Raw genomic sequence first — 16,668 nt, 5'->3', positions numbered from 1 at the left:
GTGACCTACTGGTTGTATGAACAGACATGTGACCTACTGGTTGTATGTACAGACATGTGACCTACTGGTTGTGTGTACAGACATGTGACCTACTGGTTGTGTGTACAGACATGTGACCTACTGGTTGTGTGTACAAACATGTGACCTACTGGTTGTGTGTACAGACATGTGACCTACTGGTTGTGTGTACTGACATGTGACCTACTGGTTGTGTGTGTGTGTGTACTGACATGTAACCTACTGGTTGTGTGTGTGTATGTACTGACATGTGACCTACTGGTTGTGTGTGTGTATGTACTGACATGTGACCTACTGGTTGTGTGTGTGTATGTACTGACATGTGACCTACTGGTTGTGTGTGTGTATGTACTGACATGTGACCTACTGGTTGTGTTGGTGTGTGCGTGTACTGACATGTGACCTACTGGTTGTGTGTGTGTACTGGCATGTGACCTACTGGTTGTGTGTGTGTGTATGTACTGACATGTGACCTACTGGTTGTGTGTGTGTGTGTATGTACTGACATGTGACCTACTGGTTGTGTGTGTGTGTGTGTGTACTGACATGTGACCTACTGGTTGTGTGTGTGTGTGTACTGGCATGTGACCTACTGGTTGTGTGTGTGTGTGTACTGGCATGTGACCTACTGGTTGTGTGTGTGTGTATGTACTGACATGTGACCTACTGGTTGTGTGTGTGTGTGTGTGTACTGACATGTGACCTACTGGTTGTGTGTGTGTACTGGCATGTGACCTACTGGTTGTGTGTGTGTGTATGTACTGACATGTGACCTACTGGTTGTGTGTGTGTGTGTATGTACTGACATGTGACCTACTGGTTGTGTGTGTGTGTGTGTGTACTGACATGTGACCTACTGGTTGTGTGTGTGTGTGTACTGACATGTGACCTACTGGTTGTGTGTGTGTATGTACTGACATGTGACCTACTGGTTGTGTGTGTGTATGTACTGACATGTGACCTACTGGTTGTGTGTGTGTGTGTGTGTACTGACATGTGACCTACTGGTTGTGTGTGTGTGTGTACTGACATGTGACCTACTGGTTGTGTGTGTGTGTACTGACATGTGACCTACTGGTTGTGTGTGTGTGTGTACTGGCATGTGACCTACTGGTTGTGTGTGTGTGTATGTACTGACATGTGACCTACTGGTTGTGTGTGTGTGTGTATGTACTGACATGTGACCTACTGGTTGTGTGTGTGTGTGTGTACTGACATGTGACCTACTGGTTGTGTGTGTGTGTGTGTACTGACATGTGACCTACTGGTTGTGTGTGTGTATGTACTGACATGTGACCTACTGGTTGTGTGTGTGTATGTACTGACATGTGACCTACTGGTTGTGTGTGTGTATGTACTGACATGTGACCTACTGGTTGTGTGTGTGTATGTACTGTATGTGGAACTGATAGATGTACAGTACCAGTCAAAAGTTTGGACACACCTACTCATTCAAGGGTTTTCCTTTATTTTTCTATTGTCTACATTGTAGAATAATAGTGAAGACATCAAAACTATGAAATAACACATATGGAATCATGTCGGGAGGAAAACAGTGTTTAACATATCAAAATATATTTTATACCTGAGATTCTTTAAAGTAGCCCCCCCCCACACACACACACACACACACAAGCCCTCGAGACTCAGCCATGCTGTGAACAGAGTGTGCTGAATTATAGGTTGCTATGGCAGCAGCACAGGAAAACATGAGAGGGATGCCTAGCAATGAGGTCTGGCCCAAGAAGGAGACAGACAGACAGACAGACACAGTAGTAGTACAGGCAGACAGACAGACAGACACAGTAGTAGTACAGGCAGACAGACAGACAGACAGACAGACAGACAGACAGACAGACAGACAGACAGACAGACAGACAGACAGACAGACAGACAGACACAGTAGTACAGGCAGACAGACAGACAGACAGACAGACAGACAGACAGACAGACAGACACAGTAGTACAGGCAGACAGACAGACAGAGACAGACAGACAGACAGACAGACAGACAGACAGACAGACAGACAGACAGACACAGTAGTACAGGCAGACAGACAGACAGACAGACAGACAGACAGACACAGTAGTACAGACAGACAGACAGACAGACAGACAGACAGACAGACAGACACAGTAGTACAGACAGACAGACAGACAGACAGACACAGTAGTACAGACAGACAGACAGACAGACAGACAGACAGACAGACAGACAGACAGACAGACAGACAGACAGACAGACATCTCAGAAACAGGAGAGACCATGCTAGTACACTGTATGTATCAGTCTAGATGGCAGCAGGCTGACAAGCTCTACCTGTATACAAAGGCTACATCTCAAACGGCATTCAGTTGTCCCCTACATAGTGCAGTATGGGCCAAAAGTATTGCACTGTATAGGGAATAGGGTGCTGTTTGGGACACAGACAGGCACTCACCTCCAGCAAAAACCAGGCCAAGCCTCACTCTAACCCTCTCTACTTGTATAATACATTGAGACATCAGCATAACAAGCTGTCACTTTTCAGCCCTGGCGTCTGCCTGCCTAAATGGATTGGTGGGGGCGCCCCAGTTTCATTTTCATTAAGGGGAAGTGACAAGAGGGTGACAGTGGGATGAGTGGAGGGAGGGGGGAGGATGGAGGAAGGGAGGTAGATTTTTATTCAGGGTAGTGACGTTGAGTGACTGTGGGGGGGGGGCGTTATCATTGCTGTTTGTTTTCAACAGGGGTGTTAACATGTGATCTGTGAGGGAAAGGGAGAGAATGGAGGAAACGAGGGAGGAGGGGGATGAGAGGAGAGGATGAGGAGCGGGGGGAGGAGAAGAGGAGATTTTCACATCCTAATTCTAAATGATTACAACAGCATTCAAAACATACACATGAGTTCATTGCAACATTTAGCTACATTGGGTTTCTTAATATCAAATCTCCCTAAGTGTTTTTGTACAGTGTACTATAATCTCTCTGATCCAGACGCAAGCCTCTGAATATGTCATGTTTTCTGATGTCTGGCAAGATTAATATTCATGAGACCTGACCTTTCCATCCCCCCCCTCCCCCAGGTATCGGCTACGCTTCTATTGTGATCGTGTCCCTCCTGAACATCTACTACATAGTGATCCTGGCCTGGGGTTTGTACTACCTGTTCCAGTGCTTCCAGCCGGAGCTGCCCTGGGCCAAGTGTAAGAACTCCTGGAACACAGACCGCTGTGTGGAGGACACCGTCCGTAAGAACAAGACCCTGATGCTGGCCGCTAACATCACCAACTTCACCTCGCCCGTCACCGAGTTCTGGGAGTGAGTACAGTTATCTATACAGGATAGTTTCACTGAGTTCTGAGAGTGAATACAGTGCTGGAATATACTTGATTTAGCTAATTGAATCATTCCTTTTAGTTCTTTTAGTTCATTTCCTTTTAGTTCCTTTAGTTCATTTCCTTTTAGTTCCTTTCCTTTTAGTTCCTTTAGTTCCTTTAGTTCCTTTCCTTTTAGTTCCTTTCCTTTAGTTCCTTTAGTTCCTTTCCTTTTAGTTCCTTTCCTTTAGTTCCTTTAGTTCCTGTCCTTTTAGTTCCTTTCCTTTAGTTCCTTTAGTTCCTGTCCTTTTAGTTCCTTTAGTTCCTTTCCTTTTAGTTCCTTTAGTTCCTTTAGTTCCTTTCCTTTAGTTCATTTCCTTTAGTTCCTTTCCTTTAGCTCCTTTCCTTTTAGTTCCTTTTAGTTCCTGTCCTTTTAGTTCCTTTCTTTTTAGTTCCTTTCCTTTAGTTCCTTTCCTTTTAGTTCCTTTAGTTCCTTTCCTTTTAGTTCCTTTAGTTCCTTTCCTTTTAGTTCCTGTCCTTTTAGTTCCTTTCCTTTTAGTTCCTTTAGTTCCTTTCCTTTTAGTTCCTTTCACAGGTCTCCCTTGAGACCTCAAAGGCACTACCTGGTTAAATAAAGGTCTCTCTTGAGACCTCAAAGGAACTACTTGGTTAAATAAAGGTCTCCTATGTGACCTTCAAGGCACTATTTGTTAAATAAAGGTACAAATAGTGTAGCAAAGGGCCTCATTGTAAAACAGGGAGCCTTTTAGCATTCAAGTTTAGGGCTCCATTCTTGTTGTTTTCATGTCCTTTATCCCTCCCTCTTTTCTTTGCCCTTCCCCCTTCCCCACCTCTCCCCTGCTTCCCCCTTCCTCGCCTCTTACCTGCTTCCCCCTTCTCCACCACTCCTCTGCTGTCCCCTTCTCCACCACTCCTCTGCTTCCCCCTTCTCCACCACTCCTCTGCTTCCCCCTTCTCCACCACTCCTCTGCTTCCCCCTTCTCCACCACTCCTCTGCTGTCCCCTTCTCCACCACTCCTCTGCTGTCCCCTTCTCCACCACTCCACTGCTTCCCCCTTCTCCACCACTCCTCTGCTTCTCCACCACTCCTCTGCTTCCCCCTTCTCCACCACTCCTCTGCTTCTCCACCACTCCTCTGCTTCCCCCTTCTCCACCACTCCTCTGCTTCCCCCTTCCCCACCACTCCTCTGCTTCCCCCTTCCCCACCACTCCTCTGCTTCCCCCTTCTCCACCACTCCACTGCTTCCCCCTTCCCCACCACTCCTCTGCTTCCCCCTTCTCCACCACTCCACTGCTTCCCCCTTCTCCACCACTCCTCTGCTGTCCCCTTCTCCACCACTCCTCTGCTTCCCCCTTCTCCACCACTCCTCTGCTTCCCCCTTCTCCACCACTCCTCTGCTTCCCCCTTCTCCACCACTCCACTGCTTCCCCCTTCTCCACCACTCCTCTGCTGTCCCCTTCTCTACCACTCCTCTGCTGTCCCCTTCTCTACCACTCCTCTGCTGTCCCCTTCTCCAACACTCCTCTGCTTCCCCCTTCTCCACCACTCCTCTGCTTCCCCCTTCTCCACCACTCCTCTGCTTCCCCCTTCTCCACCACTCCTCTGCTTCCCCCTTCTCCACCACTCCTCTGCTTCCCCCTTCTCCACCACTCCTCTGCTTCCCCCTTCTCCACCACTCCTCTGCTTCCCCCTTCTCCACCACTCCTCTGCTTCTCCACCACTCCTCTGCTTCTCCACCACTCCTCTGCTTCTCCACCACTCCTCTGCTTCCCCCTTCTCCACCACTCCTCTGCTTCCCCCTTCTCCACCACTCCCTGCTTCCCCCTTCTCCACCACTCCCCTGCTTCCCCCTTCTCCACCACTCCTCTGCTTCCCCCTTCTCCACCACTCCTCTGCTTCCCCCTTCTCCACCACTCCTCTGCTTCCCCCTTCTCCACCACTCCTCTGCTTCCCCCTTCTCCACCACTCCTCTGCTTCCCCCTTCTCCACCACTCCCTGCTTCCCCCTTCTCCACCACTCCTCTGCTTCCCCCTTCTCCACCACTCCTATGCTGTCCCCTTCTCCACCACTCCACTGCTTCCCCCTTCTCCACCACTCCTCTGCTTCCCCCTTCCTCGCCTCTTACCTGCTTCCCCCTTCTCCACCACTCCACTGCTTCCCCCTTCTCCACCACTCCTCTGCTTCCCCCTTCCTCGCCTCTTACCTGCTTCCCCCTTCTCCACCACTCCACTGCTTCCCCCTTCTCCACCACTCCTCTGCTGTCCCCTTCTCCACCACTCCTATGCTGTCCCCTTCTCCACCACTCCACTGCTTCCCCCTTCTCCACCACTCCTCTGCTTCCCCCTTCTCCACCACTCCTCTGCTTCTCCCACCACTCCTCTGCTTCCCCCTTCTCCACCACTCCTCTGCTTCCCCCTTCCCCACCACTCCTCTGCTTCCCCCTTCCCCACCACTCCTCTGCTTCCCCCTTCTCCACCACTCCACTGCTTCCCCCTTCCCCACCACTCCTCTGCTTCCCCCTTCTCCACCACTCCACTGCTTCCCCCTCCTCCACCACTCCTCTGCTGTCCCCTTCTCTACCACTCCTCTGCTTCCCCCTTCTCCACCACTCCTCTGCTTCCCCCTTCTCCACCACTCCACTGCTTCCCCCTTCTCCACCACTCCTCTGCTGTCCCCTTCTCCACCACTCCTCTGCTTCCCCCTTCTCCACCACTCCTCTGCTTCCCCCTTCTCCACCACTCCTCTGCTTCCCCCTTCTCCACCACTCCTCTGCTGTCCCCTTCTCCACCACTCCACTGCTTCCCCCTTCTCCACCACTCCACTGCTTCCCCCTTCTCCACCACTCCTCTGCTTCCCCCTTCTCCACCACTCCTCTGCTTCCCCCTTCTCCACCACTCCTCTGCTGTCCCCTTCTCCACCACTCCTCTGCTTCCCCCTTCTCCACCACTCCTCTGCTTCCCCCTTCTCCACCACTCCTCTGCTTCCCCCTTCTCCACCACTCCTCTGCTGTCCCCTTCTCCACCACTCCACTGCTTCCCCCTTCTCCACCACTCCTCTGCTTCCCCCTTCTCCACCACTCCCTGCTTCCCCCTTCTCCACGACTCCTCTGCTGTCCCCTTCTCCACCACTCCTCTGCTTCCCCCTTCTCCACCACTCCTCTGCTTCCCCCTTCTCCACCACTCCTCTGCTTCCCCCTTCTCCACCACTCCTCTGCTTCCCCCTTCTCCACCACTCCTCTGCTTCCCCCTTCTCCACCACTCCTCTGCTTCTCCACCACTCCTCTGCTTCCCCCTTCTCCACCACTCCTCTGCTTCCCCCTTCTCCACCACTCCTCTGCTTCCCCCTTCTCCACCACTCCTCTGCTTCCCCCTTCTCCACCACTCCCCTGCTTCCCCCTTCTCCACCACTCCCCTGCTTCCCCCTTCACCACCACTCCTCTGCTTCCCCCTTCTCCACCACTCCTCTGCTTCCCCCTTCTCCACCACTCCTCTGCTTCCCCCTTCTCCACCACTCCTCTGCTTCCCCCTTCTCCACCACTCCTCTGCTTCCCCCTTCTCCACCACTCCCCTGCTTCCCCCTTCTCCACCACTCCTCTGCTTCCCCCTTCTCCACCACTCCTCTGCTGTCCCCTTCTCCACCACTCCACTGCTTCCCCCTTCTCCACCACTCCTCTGCTTCCCCCTTCCTCGCCTCTTACCTGCTTCCCCTTCTCCACCACTCCACTGCTTCCCCCTTCTCCACCACTCCTCTGCTTCCCCCTTCCTCGCCTCTTACCTGCTTCCACCTTCTCCACCACTCCACTGCTTCCCCCTTCTCCACCACTCCTCTGCTGTCCCCTTCTCCACCACTCCTCTGCTGTCCCCTTCTCCACCACTCCACTGCTTCCCCCTTCTCCACCACTCCTCTGCTTCCCCCTTCTCCACCACTCCCTGCTTCCCCCTTCTCCACCACTCCTCTGCTTCCCCCTTCTCCACCACTCCTCTGCTTCCCCCTTCTCCACCACTCCACTGCTTCCCCCTTCTCCACCACTCCTCTTCTTCCCCCTTCTCCACCACTCCCTGCTTCCCCCTTCTCCACCACTCCTCTGCTTCCCCCTTCTCCACCACTCCTCTGCTTCCCCCTTCTCCACCACTCCACTGCTTCCCCCTTCCCCACCACTCCTCTGCTTCCCCCTTCTCCACCACTCCACTGCTTCCCCCTTCTCCACCACTCCTCTGCTGTCCCCTTCTCCACCACTCCTCTGCTTCCCCCTTCTCCACCACTCCTCTGCTTCCCCCTTCTCCACCACTCCTCTGCTTCCCCCTTCTCCACCACTCCACTGCTTCCCCCTTCTCCACAACTCCTCTGCTGTCCCCTTCTCCACCACTCCTCTGCTTCCCCCTTCTCCACCACTCCTCTGCTTCCCCCTTCTCCACCACTCCTCTGCTTCCCCCTTCTCCACCACTCCTCTGCTGTCCCCTTCTCCACCACTCCACTGCTTCCCCCTTCTCCACCACTCCTCTGCTTCCCCCTTCTCCACCACTCCTCTGCTTCCCCCTTCTCCACCACTCCTCTGCTTCCCCCTTCTCCACCACTCCTCTGCTGTCCCCTTCTCCACCACTCCTCTGCTTCCCCCTTCTCCACCACTCCTCTGCTTCCCCCTTCTCCACCACTCCTCTGCTTCCCCCTTCTCCACCACTCCTCTGCTGTCCCCTTCTCCACCACTCCACTGCTTCCCCCTTCTCCACCACTCCTCTGCTTCCCCCTTCTCCACCACGCCCCTGCTTCCCCCTTCTCCACCACTCCTCTGCTGTCCCCTTCTCCACCACTCCTCTGCTTCCCCCTTCTCCACCACTCCTCTGCTTCCCCCTTCTCCACCACTCCTCTGCTTCCCCTTCTCCACCACTCCTCTGCTTCCCCCTTCTCCACCACTCCTCTGCTTCCCCCTTCTCCACCACTCCTCTGCTTCCCCCTTCTCCACCACTCCTCTGCTTCCCCCTTCTCCACCACTCCTCTGCTTCTCCACCACTCCTCTGCTTCTCCACCACTCCTCTGCTTCCCCCTTCTCCACCACTCCTCTGCTTCCCCCTTCTCCACCACTCCTCTGCTTCCCCCTTCTCCACCACTCCTCTGCTTCCCCTTCTCCACCACTCCTCTGCTTCCCCCTTCTCCACCACTCCCCTGCTTCCCCTTCTCCACCACTCCCCTGCTTCCCCCTTCTCCACCACTCCTCTGCTTCCCCCTTCTCCACCACTCCTCTGCTTCCCCCTTCTCCACCACTCCTCTGCTTCCCCCTTCTCCACCACTCCTCTGCTTCCCCTTCTCCACCACTCCCCTGCTTCCCCCTTCTCCACCACTCCTCTGCTTCCCCCTTCTCCACCACTCCTCTGCTGTCCCCTTCTCCACCACTCCACTGCTTCCCCCTTCTCCACCACTCCTCTGCTTCCCCCTTCCTCGCCTCTTACCTGCTTCCCCCTTCTCCACCACTCCACTGCTTCCCCTTCTCCACCACTCCTCTGCTTCCCCCTTCCTCGCCTCTTACCTGCTTCCCCTTCTCCACCACTCCACTGCTTCCCCCTTCTCCACCACTCCTCTGCTGTCCCCTTCTCCACCACTCCTCTGCTGTCCCCTTCTCCACCACTCCACTGCTTCCCCTTCTCCACCACTCCTCTGCTTCCCCCTTCTCCACCACTCCTCTGCTTCTCCACCACTCCTCTGCTTCCCCCTTCTCCACCACTCCTCTGCTTCCCCCTTCCCCACCACTCCTCTGCTTCCCCCTTCCCCACCACTCCACTGCTTCCCCCTTCCCCACCACTCCTCTGCTTCCCCCTTCTCCACCACTCCACTGCTTCCCCCTTCTCCACCACTCCTCTGCTGTCCCCTTCTCCACCACTCCTCTGCTTCCCCCTTCTCCACCACTCCTCTGCTTCCCCCTTCTCCACCACTCCTCTGCTTCCCCCTTCTCCACCACTCCACTGCTTCCCCGTTCTCCACCACTCCTCTGCTGTCCCCTTCTCCACCACTCCTCTGCTTCCCCCTTCTCCACCACTCCTCTGCTTCCCCCTTCTCCACCACTCCTCTGCTTCCCCCTTCTCCACCACTCCTCTGCTGTCCCCTTCTCCACCACTCCACTGCTCCCCCTTCTCCACCACTCCTCTGCTTCCCCCTTCTCCACCACTCCTCTGCTTCCCCCTTCTCCACCACTCCTCTGCTGTCCCCCTTCTCCACCACTCCTCTGCTTCCCCCTTCTCCACCACTCCTCTGCTTCCCCCTTCTCCACCACTCCTCTGCTTCCCCCTTCTCCACCACTCCTCTGCTGTCCCCTTCTCCACCACTCCACTGCTTCCCCCTTCTCCACCACTCCTCTGCTTCGCCCCTTCTCCACCACTCCCCTGCTTCCCCCTTCTCCACCACTCCTCTGCTGTCCCCTTCTCCACCACTCCTCTGCTTCCCCCTTCTCCACCACTCCTCTGCTTCCCCCTTCTCCACCACTCCTCTGCTTCCCCTTCTCCACCACTCCTCTGCTTCCCCTTCTCCACCACTCCTCTGCTTCCCCCTTCTCCACCACTCCTCTGCTTCCCCCTTCTCCACCACTCCTCTGCTTCTCCACCACTCCTCTGCTTCTCCACCACTCCTCTGCTTCTCCACCACTCCCCTGCTTCCCCCTTCTCCACCACTCCTCTGCTTCCCCCTTCTCCACCACTCCTCTGCTTCCCCCTTCTCCACCACTCCTCTGCTTCCCTTCTCCACCACTCCTCTGCTTCCCCCTTCTCCACCACTCCTCTGCTTCCCCCTTCTCCACCACTCCCCTGCTTCCCCCTTCTCCACCACTCCTCTGCTTCCCCCTTCTCCACCACTCCTATGCTGTCCCCTTCTCCACCACTCCACTGCTTCCCCCTTCTCCACCACTCCTCTGCTTCCCCCTTCCTCCGCCTCTTACCTGCTTCCCCCTTCTCCACCACTCCACTGCTTCCCCTTCTCCACCACTCCTCTGCTTCCCCTTCCTCGCCTCTTACCTGCTTCCCCCTTCTCCACCACTCCACTGCTTCCCCCTTCTCCACCACTCCTCTGCTGTCCCCTTCTCCACCACTCCTCTGCTGTCCCCTTCTCCACCACTCCACTGCTTCCCCCTTCTCCACCACTCCTCTGCTTCCCCCTTCTCCACCACTCCTCTGCTTCTCCACCACTCCTCTGCTTCCCCCTTCTCCACCACTCCTCTGCTTCCCCCTTCCCCACCACTCCTCTGCATCCCCCTTCCCCACCACTCCTCTGCTTCCCCCTTCTCCACCACTCCACTGCTTCCCCTTCCCCACCACTCCTCTGCTTCCCCCTTCTCCACCACTCCACTGCTTCCCCCTCCTCCACCACTCCTCTGCTGTCCCCTTCTCTACCACTCCTCTGCTTCCCCCTTCTCCACCACTCCTCTGCTTCCCCCTTCTCCACCACTCCACTGCTTCCCCCTTCTCCACCACTCCTCTGCTGTCCCCTTCTCCACCACTCCTCTGCTTCCCCCTTCTCCACCACTCCTCTGCTTCCCCCTTCTCCACCACTCCTCTGCTTCCCCCTTCTCCACCACTCCTCTGCTGTCCCCTTCTCCACCACTCCACTGCTTCCCCCTTCTCCACCACTCCTCTGCTTCCCCCTTCTCCACCACTCCTCTGCTTCCCCCTTCTCCACCACTCCTCTGCTGTCCCCTTCTCCACCACTCCTCTGCTTCCCCCTTCTCCACCACTCCTCTGCTTCCCCCTTCTCCACCACTCCTCTGCTTCCCCCTTCTCCACCACTCCTCTGCTGTCCCCTTCTCCACCACTCCACTGCTTCCCCCTTCTCCACCACTCCTCTGCTTCCCCCTTCTCCACCACTCCCCTGCTTCCCCCTTCTCCACGACTCCTCTGCTGTCCCCTTCTCCACCACTCCTCTGCTTCCCCCTTCTCCACCACTCCTCTGCTTCCCCCTTCTCCACCACTCCTCTGCTTCCCCCTTCTCCACCACTCCTCTGCTTCCCCCTTCTCCACCACTCCTCTGCTTCCCCCTTCTCCACCACTCCTCTGCTTCTCCACCACTCCTCTGCTTCCCCCTTCTCCACCACTCCTCTGCTTCCCCCTTCTCCACCACTCCTCTGCTTCCCCCTTCTCCACCACTCCTCTGCTTCCCCCTTCTCCACCACTCCCCTGCTTCCCCCTTCTCCACCACTTCCCTGCTTCCCCCTTCACCACCACTCCTCTGGTTCCCCCTTCTCCACCACTCCTCTGCTTCCCCCTTCTCCACCACTCCTCTGCTTCCCCCTTCTCCACCACTCCTCTGCTTCCCCCTTCTCCACCACTCCTCTGCTTCCCCTTCTCCACCACTCCCTGCTTCCCCTTTCCCACCACTCCTCTGCTTCCCCCTTCTCCACCACTCCTCTGCTGTCCCCTTCTCCACCACTCCACTGCTTCCCCCTTCTCCACCACTCCTCTGCTTCCCCCTTCCCTCGCCTCTTACCTGCTTCCCCCTTCTCCACCACTCCACTGCTTCCCCCTTCTCCACCACTCCTCTGCTTCCCCCTTCCTCGCCTCTTACCTGCTTCCCCCTTCTCCACCACTCCACTGCTTCCCCCTTCTCCACCACTCCTCTGCTGTCCCCTTCTCCACCACTCCTCTGCTGTCCCCTTCTCCACCACTCCACTGCTTCCCCTTCTCCACCACTCCTCTGCTTCCCCCTTCTCCACCACTCCCCTGCTTCCCCCTTCTCCACCACTCCTCTGCTTCCCCCTTCTCCACCACTCCTCTGCTTCCCCTTCTCCACCACTCCACTGCTTCCCCCTTCTCCACCACTCCTCTGCTTCCCCCTTCTCCACCACTCCCCTGCTTCCCCCTTCTCCACCACTCCTCTGCTTCCCCCTTCTCCACCACTCCTCTGCTTCCCCCTTCTCCACCACTCCACTGCTTCCCCCTTCCCCACCACTCCTCTGCTTCCCCCTTCTCCACCACTCCACTGCTTCCCCCTTCTCCACCACTCCTCTGCTGTCCCCTTCTCCACCACTCCTCTGCTTCCCCCTTCTCCACCACTCCTCTGCTTCCCCCTTCTCCACCACTCCTCTGCTTCCCCCTTCTCCACCACTCCACTGCTTCCCCTTCTCCACCACTCCTCTGCTGTCCCCTTCTCCACCACTCCTCTGCTTCCCCCTTCTCCACCACTCCTCTGCTTCCCCCTTCTCCACCACTCCTCTGCTTCCCCCTTCTCCACCACTCCTCTGCTGTCCCCTTCTCCACCACTCCACTGCTTCCCCCTTCTCCACCACTCCTCTGCTTCCCCCTTCTCCACCACTCCTCTGCTTCCCCCTTCTCCACCACTCCTCTGCTTCCCCCTTCTCCACCACTCCTCTGCTGTCCCCTTCTCCACCACTCCTCTGCTTCCCCCTTCTCCACCACTCCTCTGCTTCCCCCTTCTCCACCACTCCTCTGCTGTCCCCTTCTCCACCACTCCACTGCTTCCCCCTTCTCCACCACTCCTCTGCTTCCCCCTTCTCCACCACGCCCCTGCTTCCCCCTTCTCCACCACTCCTCTGCTGTCCCCTTCTCCACCACTCCTCTGCTTCCCCCTTCTCCACCACTCCTCTGCTTCCCCCTTCTCCACCACTCCTCTGCTTCCCCCTTCTCCACCACTCCTCTGCTTCCCCCTTCTCCACCACTCCTCTGCTTCCCCCTTCTCCACCACTCCTCTGCTTCCCCCTTCTCCACCACTCCTCTGCTTCTCCACCACTCCTCTGCTTCTCCACCACTCCTCTGCTTCTCCACCACTCCTCTGCTTCTCCACCACTCCTCTGCTTCCCCCTTCTCCACCACTCCTCTGCTTCTCCACCACTCCTCTGCTTCCCCCTTCTCCACCACTCCTCTGCTTCCCCCTTCTCCACCACTCCCCTGCTTCCCCCTTCTCCACCACTCCCCTGCTTCCCCCTTCTCCACCACTCCTCTGCTTCCCCCTTCTCCACCACTCCTCTGCTTCCCCCTTCTCCACCACTCCTCTGCTTCCCCCTTCTCCACCACTCCTCTGCTTCCCCCTTCTCCACCACTCCCCTGCTTCCCCCTTCTCCACCACTCCTCTGCTTCCCCCTTCTCCACCACTCCTCTGCTGTCCCCTTCTCCACCACTCCACTGCTTCCCCTTCTCCACCACTCCTCTGCTTCCCCCTTCCTCGCCTCTTACCTGCTTCCCCCTTCTCCACCACTCCACTGCTTCCCCCTTCTCCACCACTCCTCTGCTTCCCCCTTCCTCGCCTCTTACCTGCTTCCCCCTTCTCCACCACTCCACTGCTTCCCCCTTCTCCACCACTCCTCTGCTGTCCCCTTCTCCACCACTCCTCTGCTGTCCCCTTCTCCACCACTCCACTGCTTCCCCCTTCTCCACCACTCCTCTGCTTCCCCCTTCTCCACCACTCCTCTGCTTCTCCACCACTCCTCTGCTTCCCCCTTCTCCACCACTCCTCTGCTTCCCCCTTCCCCACCACTCCTCTGCTTCCCCCTTCCCCACCACTCCACTGCTTCCCCCTTCCCCACCACTCCTCTGCTTCCCCTTCTCCACCACTCCACTGCTTCCCCCTTCTCCACCACTCCTCTGCTGTCCCCTTCTCCACCACTCCTCTGCTTCCCCCTTCTCCACCACTCCTCTGCTTCCCCTTCTCCACCACTCCTCTGCTTCCCCCTTCTCCACCACTCCACTGCTTCCCCGTTCTCCACCACTCCTCTGCTGTCCCCTTCTCCACCACTCCTCTGCTTCCCCCTTCTCCACCACTCCTCTGCTTCCCCCTTCTCCACCACTCCTCTGCTTCCCCCTTCTCCACCACTCCTCTGCTGTCCCCTTCTCCACCACTCCACTGCTCCCCCTTCTCCACCACTCCTCTGCTTCCCCCTTCTCCACCACTCCTCTGCTTCCCCCTTCTCCACCACTCCTCTGCTGTCCCCTTCTCCACCACTCCTCTGCTTCCCCCTTCTCCACCACTCCTCTGCTTCCCCCTTCTCCACCACTCCTCTGCTTCCCCTTCTCCACCACTCCTCTGCTGTCCCCTTCTCCACCACTCCACTGCTTCCCCCTTCTCCACCACTCCTCTGCTTCGCCCTTCTCCACCACTCCCCTGCTTCCCCCTTCTCCACCACTCCTCTGCTGTCCCCCTTCTCCACCACTCCTCTGCTTCCCCCTTCTCCACCACTCCTCTGCTTCCCCCTTCTCCACCACTCCTCTGCTTCCCCCTTCTCCACCACTCCTCTGCTTCCCCCTTCTCCACCACTCCTCTGCTTCCCCCTTCTCCACCACTCCTCTGCTTCTCCACCACTCCTCTGCTTCTCCACCACTCCTCTGCTTCTCCACCACTCCTCTGCTTCCCCCTTCTCCACCACTCCTCTGCTTCCCCTTCTCCACCACTCCCCTGCTTCCCCCTTCTCCACCACTCCTCTGCTTCCCCCTTCTCCACCACTCCCCTGCTTCCCCCTTCTCCACCACTCCCCTGCTTCCCCCTTCTCCACCACTCCTCTGCTTCCCCCTTCTCCACCACTCCTCTGCTTCCCCCTTCTCCACCACTCCTCTGCTTCCCCCTTCTCCACCACTCCTCTGCTTCCCTCTTCTCCACCACTCCTCTGCTTCCCCCTTCTCCACCACTCCCTGCTTCCCCCTTCTCCACCACTCCTCTGCTTCCCCCTTCTCCACCACTCCTCTGCTGTCCCCTTCTCCACCACTCCACTGCTTCCCCCTTCTCCACCACTCCTCTGCTTCCCCCTTCCTCGCCTCTTACCTGCTTCCCCCTTCTCCACCACTCCACTGCTTCCCCCTTCTCCACCACTCCTCTGCTTCCCCCTTCCTCGCCTCTTACCTGCTTCCCCCTTCTCCACCACTCCACTGCTTCCCCCTTCTCCACCACTCCTCTGCTGTCCCCTTCTCCACCACTCCTCTGCTGTCCCCTTCTCCACCTCTCCTCTGCTTCCCCCTTCCCCACCACTCCACTGCTTCCCCCTTCTCCACCTCTCCTCTGCTTCCCCCTTCTCCACCACTCCTCTGCTTCCCCCTTCTCCACCACTCCTCTGCTTCCCCCTTCTCCACCTCTCCTCTGCTTCCCCCTTCTCCACCACTCCTCTGCTTCCCCCTTCTCCACCACTCCTCTGCTTCCCCCTTCTCCACCACTCCCCTGCTTCCCCCTTCCCCACCACTCCTCTGCTTCCCCCTTCCCCACATCTCCCCTGCTGCCCCCTTCCCCACCTTCCACACCTCTCCCCTTTCCGCTGTTTCTCCTTTCCTCTCCCCTTCTCCCCTTCTCCTTTCCTCTCCCCTGCTCTCCTTTCCTTTCCCAACAGTCATGTTTATCTGGTAGCGCTTAGACAAACACAAACACAGGGCCTGGAACAGGTAAACCACTCTTAACTGAGAAGAGTAGAGATGATACTGGCTGGCTGGAGCTGAAGGACAAGCTGTAAACTGATATTTCGATAGACGCCAGCCAGCCGTCTACTCTGTCATGTCTCTGTGGTGTTTTCATTCGCTTCTCTGAAACATCCACCCACGTTGTACATTTTGTGAAGGATTCTAGGGAAGTGACCTTTATCTGAGGACTGCGGTGTAGTACGGGCTTTATAGAAAGCAGGATCTGGGCCCTTGTTATAGCTGACTTGGTAAAATTCTGGGCCCTTGTTATAGCTGACTTGTTAAAATTCCGGGCCCTTGTTATAGCTGACTTGGTAAAATTCCGGGCCTTTGTCATAGCTGACTTGGTAAAATTCGGGGCCCTTGTCATAGCTGACTTGGTTAAATTCTGGGCCCCTGTCATAGCTGACTTGGTAAAATTATTGTCTCTTGTTATAGCTGACTTGGTAAAATTCTGGGCCCTTGTTATAGCTGACTTGGTAAAATTCTGGGCCCTTGTTATAGCTGACTTGGTAAAATTCTGGGCCCTTGTTATAGCTGACTTGGTAAAATTCCGGGCCCTTGTTATAGCTGACTTGGTAAAATTCTGGGCCCTTGTTATAGCTGACTTGGTAAAATTCTGGGCCACGAAAATCAATGGTACATAGGTATAGCTGACCAAAAACTCTGTCCTACTAATCTAACATCAAACACGTCTGACTGTGTGTGTCCTCTCTTCTCTCCATAGACGTAATGTTCTCAGCATCTCCAGTGGCATTGATGAGATCGGGGAGGTCAAGTGGGACCTGGCCCTCTGTCTGTTGGGGGTCTGGGTTATCTGCTTCTTCTGCATCTGGAAGGGAGTCAAATCCACCGGAAAGGTGAGCTGGGATGCCGTTTCTGTCCATTTCCGGTTTTATAAAGCCCTTTACACAGCAGCATTTGTCACTAAATTGCTTTACAGTTACCCGGCCTAGACCACAATGA

At 56.4% G+C, this 16,668-nt stretch overlaps 1 pseudogene; it reads left to right on the top strand.

Moving 5' to 3' along the window:
- Positions 1-16,668, top strand: part of LOC135540408 (sodium- and chloride-dependent taurine transporter-like) — a 65,156-nt pseudogene that overhangs the window by 19,556 nt on the left and 28,932 nt on the right.

Source organism: Oncorhynchus masou, chromosome 5, assembly GCF_036934945.1.
Source record: "Oncorhynchus masou masou isolate Uvic2021 chromosome 5, UVic_Omas_1.1, whole genome shotgun sequence".
In the NCBI taxonomy this organism is placed as follows: Eukaryota; Metazoa; Chordata; class Actinopteri; order Salmoniformes; family Salmonidae; genus Oncorhynchus; species Oncorhynchus masou.
This window is presented reverse-complemented; position numbering and strand designations above follow the sequence as displayed.